The sequence below is a fragment of the Amblyraja radiata genome, chromosome 12, assembly GCF_010909765.2.
Source record: "Amblyraja radiata isolate CabotCenter1 chromosome 12, sAmbRad1.1.pri, whole genome shotgun sequence".
NCBI classification, from domain to species: domain Eukaryota; kingdom Metazoa; phylum Chordata; class Chondrichthyes; order Rajiformes; family Rajidae; genus Amblyraja; species Amblyraja radiata.
The window spans coordinates 43,606,876-43,614,136 of NC_045967.1; the positions used below are offsets into that span (position 1 = coordinate 43,606,876).

General features: G+C 42.7%; 1 pseudogene; it reads right to left on the reverse strand.

The window, feature by feature from the left end:
• Positions 1 to 6,899: 6,899 nt before the first annotated feature.
• LOC116979436 lies at positions 6,900 to 7,007 on the reverse strand (annotated as a pseudogene).
• Between the last annotated feature and the right edge of the window lie 254 nt (positions 7,008 to 7,261).

A 7,261-nucleotide genomic window follows, 5' to 3' on the forward strand; every position in this document is an offset into this window, starting at 1 on the left:
ATCATTACTTTGATACTCTTGATTCATGTTGATAGAGAGACAGCGAACAAGAGGAATTACTTTCCCACTTCGACTCCTCTCCAGCAAGGACCCACATTAAAAGAGTAGAAAATCAATAAATTTATAATAAAAAACATTAGTGATGCCGATGCTTTCTAGCCCACTGAACGAATCTCCTCAGGGAAAGGCCTGCATAAATAGAGCCTGATATACAAAGGTAATCAAGCAACATTGAGGAGTGATCTTTCAACCTCACACTCCCATTAAAAATCCTGCCCTGCTGCTTTTTCCAGGCACCATTATCCAACAGTGGAAGATGAGAAACATTTCTTATAGGATCCTTTTGAATAACACTCGTAAATTGTCTGAGGTTAGATCCCCTTCGCCTTTCCTTTTACGAATGGTTCCGCTATCCAGGGAGATAAAAGGAGATGAGATACACAGAAAGTAAAACCTTGCAGATCTGTGCGGAGAGAGAATTTCAAAGTTAATACAGAAGAATAGGGGTGGCGTGTGAATATGTAATAATTTATTTCAAAATATCTTAAATATACGTTTTTTTTGGTGAATATATATCTTATATTTCAATTTTAAGGTTTAAAATGCGATCTTCCCAGCTCCTAATTTGTTAATGAATTGATTGAAACATCCTCAGCCTTGTCTTCAGATCTCTGCATGATCCGCTCCACCTCTGTAATTGCCTCTGGCCCTAGGATGCAGGACACATTTGCTCTTCGGTGATCCTCCCATAAGGATCTCGCCTTCCATCCACACAGCACTGCTTGAAGCTCTGCCGATAACATTTATTAAAAAATCTTTGTTTGATGGCCAAATCCCACCTTCCAGTGGGCCATTCCGCAGAACAGCCAAAATTACTTAACATCTCTGATTGTTTTTGACATATGGAAACATTTAATAAACTTAAAAATTATGTAATTAAAGCATAAAAGTCTTGGAACATTATTTTTAAAAATCAACTAAATTGTTAAAAACACATTTGAACAATTAAAAATATTTAACCAAACACAAACAATTAGATGTGTAGGAAGGGTTTACACCGGAGATAGACACAAAATGCTGGAGTTACTCAGCGGGACAGGCAGCATCTCTGGAGAGAAGGAATGGGTGATGTTTTGGGCCGAGACCCTTCATCAAATAATTAGAGGTATGTTATCTTTCCTGCAGCTCATCTGATCTGAAGGATGTGAGATTGAGATAAACTCGAACACATTCAGAGTGCAGATTTTCCAGCGTTAAGGCTGATATATTTAGCAAGCTTTTGGACTCAATGAAGAGACTTTTGCGGAGTGCAACTTGGACATTAGTGGCAGATTTTGAGACATCCCTGTTCATGTGGAATCTGACCATTATTCTACAACAGCAACACCGTCACGACTGAAACGTCACGCGGTCCAGAGATGCTGCCTCACCCGCTGAGTTACTCCAGCATTTTGTGTCTACCCCCTCATCCCTTGCCTGCTTCACCTGCTTAGAATCACTGCATCACTCTCACAACTCATCCTCGTCTTCCTTTGTCCCAAACACTGTACACTATACAATGTTCTTCATACCATGCATCTTCAACATAAGATATTAACGACAGACACAAAGTGTTGGAGTAACTCAGTGGGTCAGGCAGCATCTCCGGAGAAAAAGGATGTCTGGCGTTTGGGCTAAGGATATTTCCTCAGACACTGATAGGACTGACCCGAAACGCCATCCATTCTTTTCCCCCAGGGATATTGCCTGACCCGCTGAGTTACTCCAGCATGTTGTGTTTATCTTTGGTATAAACCAGCATCTGCATTTCTTTGCTTCTATAAGATATTAACTGCTTGATTGATTGATATAATTTAATTGCCACACAACCAAGGTCGGTGGTATTTGGGTTGCTCCTTTATGATAAGCAGATTACAAATTACCTAATAGGCCGATCATTAACATTCCTTGCTTAGGGAAGAGTTTTGTGCACAACACATACTTGGAAGCCATCACAGGAAGCAGATGAACCAAATGGTCATTGTGATGCTTGTGAACAGCTGTGACTCTGTTATCTGTAGATAACTATCATCTTGGAACAACTAGATGACATCTTCACAATGTACCCTCCATTTCTCTACTTCTATCTCACAATATGCTGAAGTGCACAAGCCACTAGTTGCTTTCAACATCCTCTCATCTCCCTCATCTCTCTTTTCACACGAGGAACTCACCATTGTCCCATTTTCATTGCAAGTGCTGAAAATGAATGTACAATTGTGCTGCTTCAGGAAGAAGATGCTTTCTTTCATGGAAATGTGGCATCATTCATATTTAACATAGAATTTTACTTCGGAGTCACGTGAGTGACTACGTGAAGAACCCCACCAGGACGCATGCGTGTCATATCGCTACACGCATTGCAACGAGTCACAGCAGGGGGAACAACGTTCCCCTTAGCGGCAGAATTTAAAAGCCGGGAACAGCAGGTAAGGAGACTCTGCGTTCTTTCCACTTACTTTATCACAGGTGGAGGCATGGACAGATCCAAGAGAAACAAGAAGGCTGCGAAAAATCTGGCGGGGGAGAACCGCGGAGTTGCGGGCAGCCAGCAGCAGCCAACGGCACACCAATCTCCCGTAATGGGAACAGCTGTGCCCGACTTCGCTCCCGCACCGGCCAAATCAACAACACGGCCGGGCGGTAAAGCGAAGCAAAAAACTGACAGAGTCGTTGACTCCGATGAGTCCGACTTTGAACAGTCGCGAGCGGCCAGTGCCCGTGAGCATTGGGGCCGGTTGGAGCGGCTTCAGGAGCAGCCGCGAGCGGCCAATGTCCGAGAGCATTGGAGCCGGTTGGAGCGGCTGCAGGAACTGGAGCAGCCGCGAGTGGCCAGTGCCCGAGAGCATTGGAGCCGGTTGGAGCAGCTGCAGGAACTGGAGCAGCCGCGAGTGGCCAGTGCCCGAGAGCATAGGAGCCAGTTGGAGCGGCTGTTGGAGCAAATACTCCAAAGTGGCAGGCTCCGGGAGATGGAAACTAGTCACAGTGGGCAGCTAGTAAGTCCTACAGCAGTACCTCTTGTAGGGCTGCACAGTGTTTCTCCCTCATTAGAGGGGAGTACGGGGGGTCAATTCTGGGCTGACCCTGAAGAGGGGTGTGCAGAACATACTCCTAGTGTGCATGGGGTGCAAGAAAACCTATTGGATATGGTGTCCCAGTTCATTCAACCCGACCAAACTGGCCAAAACCTGGAACCTAAAATAGCTGCAAGTATCGACTACATGTCATTCAATCAGCTACAAGGACAGGCATTATTGGACACCACAGCAAGACACTTACCACCAGGGAACTGCACATCACTGAATGTTCCCAGTGTCAACCAGTGTATTTGGAAACATGTCAGAGCATCAATCAGAGCCAGGGACTTGAAACTACAAAAAGTTCTGAAAGTCCTAACAGCGGGAATTACGACTTACGCCCGCACAATCAACAAAAAAGACATGACACAAGATCACCAGGATGCACTGGCTTTATTTTGCAACTCCCAATACGAGTTGAATAGTATTAGGAAGAGTGCCATCCAACCGGCTTTAGACCCCAAATTTGCAGGCCTGTGCAAACCTGGAACCTCCAAACCACCAATATTACTATTTGGAGGTGACTTATCCAAACAGGTAAAAGAACTTAACGAAGAGGCTAAAACCCTGGGGCTCATTAAAGCAACGTCTAAAAACGACTTCAGCCAGAAACAGCACCCCTGCGCACCCACCAGTCGGACAAGACAAACTGGTGAAAGCTCGAAGGCCAGGTACACTCAACATCGGTCTTTTTTAGGCCATGGCCCAGACCGGCCTTCCTGGAAAATGAGCAAACCCTCAACACCGACCCAACTACAGACCCAGACACCGGCGCCTCAACGTCCACGGAGGATACCGAAAAAGTAATAAACCTACCGCTGGTAACCATGGAGGTAGGTGGGTCTGGTTCCTTACGAATTGAAGGGAGCATGGAGGTTGGTGGGAGATTACACTTCTATCTGGATGCATGGAATAAGTTAACTACCGACACTTATATTTTAAGCAGTATCCAGGGTTATACCATAGAATTTATACAAAAACATAACCCTCCAGTTCAGCATGTACCGAACCGAATGTTCATGCTTACAGGCAAAGAAAAATCAAAAGCACTCGCTGAACTACAGCGGCTTTATAAAAAAGGAGTAATTGAGAAAACCCAACACGAATCACAGGAATTCGTGTCCAATATCTTTATCAAAAACAAGAAAGATTGTGGTTGCCGCATCATTATAGATTTGACTAATAGTAAGATTAAACGAGAACTTACCAGTTCGAAGTTTGATCTGTATTTTATGAGGAGTAACGTTGAGGGAATACATGAAGAGCCCGCCAGTACGCATGCGTGTCATTCTTCAAAGCAGCGGAGTGAATCACAGATACCTGTAATGACTTAAGCATAGTAAGATTAGAAAAAAGATACCAGTCGTGTTTATGATCAAGGGTGGGAGCGGAGGGCATGTATTCCCTCAACGTTACTCCTCATAAAATACAGATCAAACTTCGAACTGGTAAGTTCTCGTTTAATCTTACTATTTTACTTCGGAGTCACGTGAGTGACTACATGAAGATTTCAAAGCTCTGTGATTCAAGCCGTGGAACGAGTCCATCATCACGTCTGCCTTGGTTTTGGGGAGAATAGTGATAACATATTAAACATCAATATGATATATATAAATAACCATAAAGTTAATAATAATTGATAGCCCCTGTTTTTTGGGGTAAATTATGGTACAGAAACTTAACAATGTTTCTGAAAAATTCCAGTTTCCATTACTGGTTAGTTATAATCTTTAGAATGGTCTTTCCGATGGCCATCCTGCAGTCCTGAGGATTTTATCCATAGGAACCTCCAATTTAAATGCTGCCGACGTTGCTGCAGCCTGGTGGAGTGAGATTTTAACCCAGTTAGTGTTTACATCAACTTTTGTCAATACTATGTTAGCCATTTAGCTGGCCTGGCCTGTTATTCTTTAATGAGGCTGTCTGTCGTTGATGAGAAGTTCCTCTTCTGTGCCACTGATGGTCTTGGTTTGTTCCATGTATATTTGTAGATGTCTCACAACACAGTCAATCATCTGTAGGGTAGGCTCTAAAAATGTTATTTTAAGGCCTGCTGACCCCTGTCTGTTTAGTTCCCTAATTCCTGAATATAGAAGTGTAAGTTGCCAGGTGAACTGGTCAAGTTATCCAGCCTTAATTTGGTAGGGACTGAGTCCTTAGTGCCGTGACCTAAGCCATCAGCATGACAGTTTTGTAAAATGTCAAAACTGTAATGACAGCGCTGTGGCTGGAGCCCAGTTCTTTAACAACGTTAAGACGATGCTGATGCCCCATATTTGGGGAATTCCCATAAAAAGTGTCCCTCATAAGCTGTTGTTCCGTTCTCTTGCCATAGGTAAGTAGATGGGTCACTTCTGGCACAGTTGATGTCACTAATACTAAGCCCCTGTAGGTTAACAAAGCTTCCAAACAGGCTGGATGATATATTATGGTTGCAACACATCTCCCATTAGTTTATGTATTTTAGACATTGTCTTTAGGTTGATTGTCTGTGGCCCGCTGTGATCATGTCCATTGCTCTGGCCGTCAGTCCCAGATGTAATAGCGGCACTTTCAGACTCTATGATTTAAGCGATTTATATGTTCATGGCACGGGTGGTTTTCCCCATACTTCATCGTCTGTTTTGGATGGTGCTGCATGGTTCTAATCTCATTCCCAGTACCACCGAGAACCATGGTTGGGTAGGTCAGTCGGGTACTATTAAAACACCAGACGCAGAGTCTCGTAGTATTTCCCTTAGTACCCCCCCCTGATGAGGTTGCCAAATTGCATTGGCCAGATGGTTACATGATGTAGATTCCCTTTCACCCGTGTGGTTGATATGTGCTACCACAGTAGTGTTGTTAATTTATAATCTAATAACCTGTTTAATATATTCCAGAGCAACATGACTTTAGGCCATGAAAAAACACCCAACATTTCCAGGTAGTTATGCCTAGTGTTAGTAATAATGATGCTTCCTGTGTATTCCATCTTCCTCCACAGCTGGAGATGGAATTGGTAACACACCATCCTAGTGCATAGCATTCATATGTAGGACCATAGACTGGTTGCTGACAATGATAGGATTGGAGCAATGCCCAATGTTATCTTTCCACCATTTAGTTCCAATATGGCTTCTGTATGGCTTCATCATTCTATCGAAATGATCACCATTAATTTTAAGAGCTCATATTTTGGCCCTCTGTAAATCTTTATAATGTAAGGGTCTGAATTATGTGGCTCGAAACCATATGTTGCCAATATTCTTGCTACCAGTCTGATGGATGGTTTATCCTCATGTCAATGATTTTGCTGTATGCCTCTATTAAGGTTGTAACCTCTGTTGGCAAAGTTACTGACATGAGGAACTGAGTTAATGGTGAACCCCAAATAATCCCTTTAGTTTGAAGGCTTCAATTTTGATTTAATTGGATGGATAATGAATCCTAGTTTCCAAATAATTGTTAAGTGGCTGTTACCGTTTGTTCAGCCCGTCCTAAGTTTCCACACAATTAGTATGTCATCCAAAGAAGCCATTACCATTGTGTGGCTGGTTGTCATATTTTGTAAATAACCTAGGTGCTAATGTAAACACATTAGGTAGTGCTCTATACTGCTAGAGCTGAGCCATCCAATTAGATAAAAATAACGTCCGTGGTCACCTGTTATGGGTACTGAAATTGTAAGCATCCTTTGAATCAATGCTTGCCATTTTCGTTCTTAAAACGAATATACTTAACAATAGAAAAGGTTTCCGTTCTTAAAACGAATATATCGTATTATTTATTTTCTATTTATTTATTTATTTGTTTTTTAATATATGGTCCCTAGATAAGGGACATATCCGATATTTAAACTGATAAGAACAGATATTATGCTTGATCTTAGCCAAAAAGCCGAGATCTGATCTATGTTTGATGCGTCAAGCGCCATATCCTATTTTGTTAGGAAGGGAATGCGTAGATAATAATTCTTCCCTTGCAATGCAGCTAAAAACCCCATCTGTTGCTGATGTCCAGTGTCTGTATCCCATATGACATATTTGGTAATTGGTGATTATGTCTGGATACGAGTAGATCGGCATCTGGTGTTCCATATCGTGTAGAAACATCAGCAAATACTATAGCCCAATATCCATTTGGTGTTCTCCTCCAAATTCCTC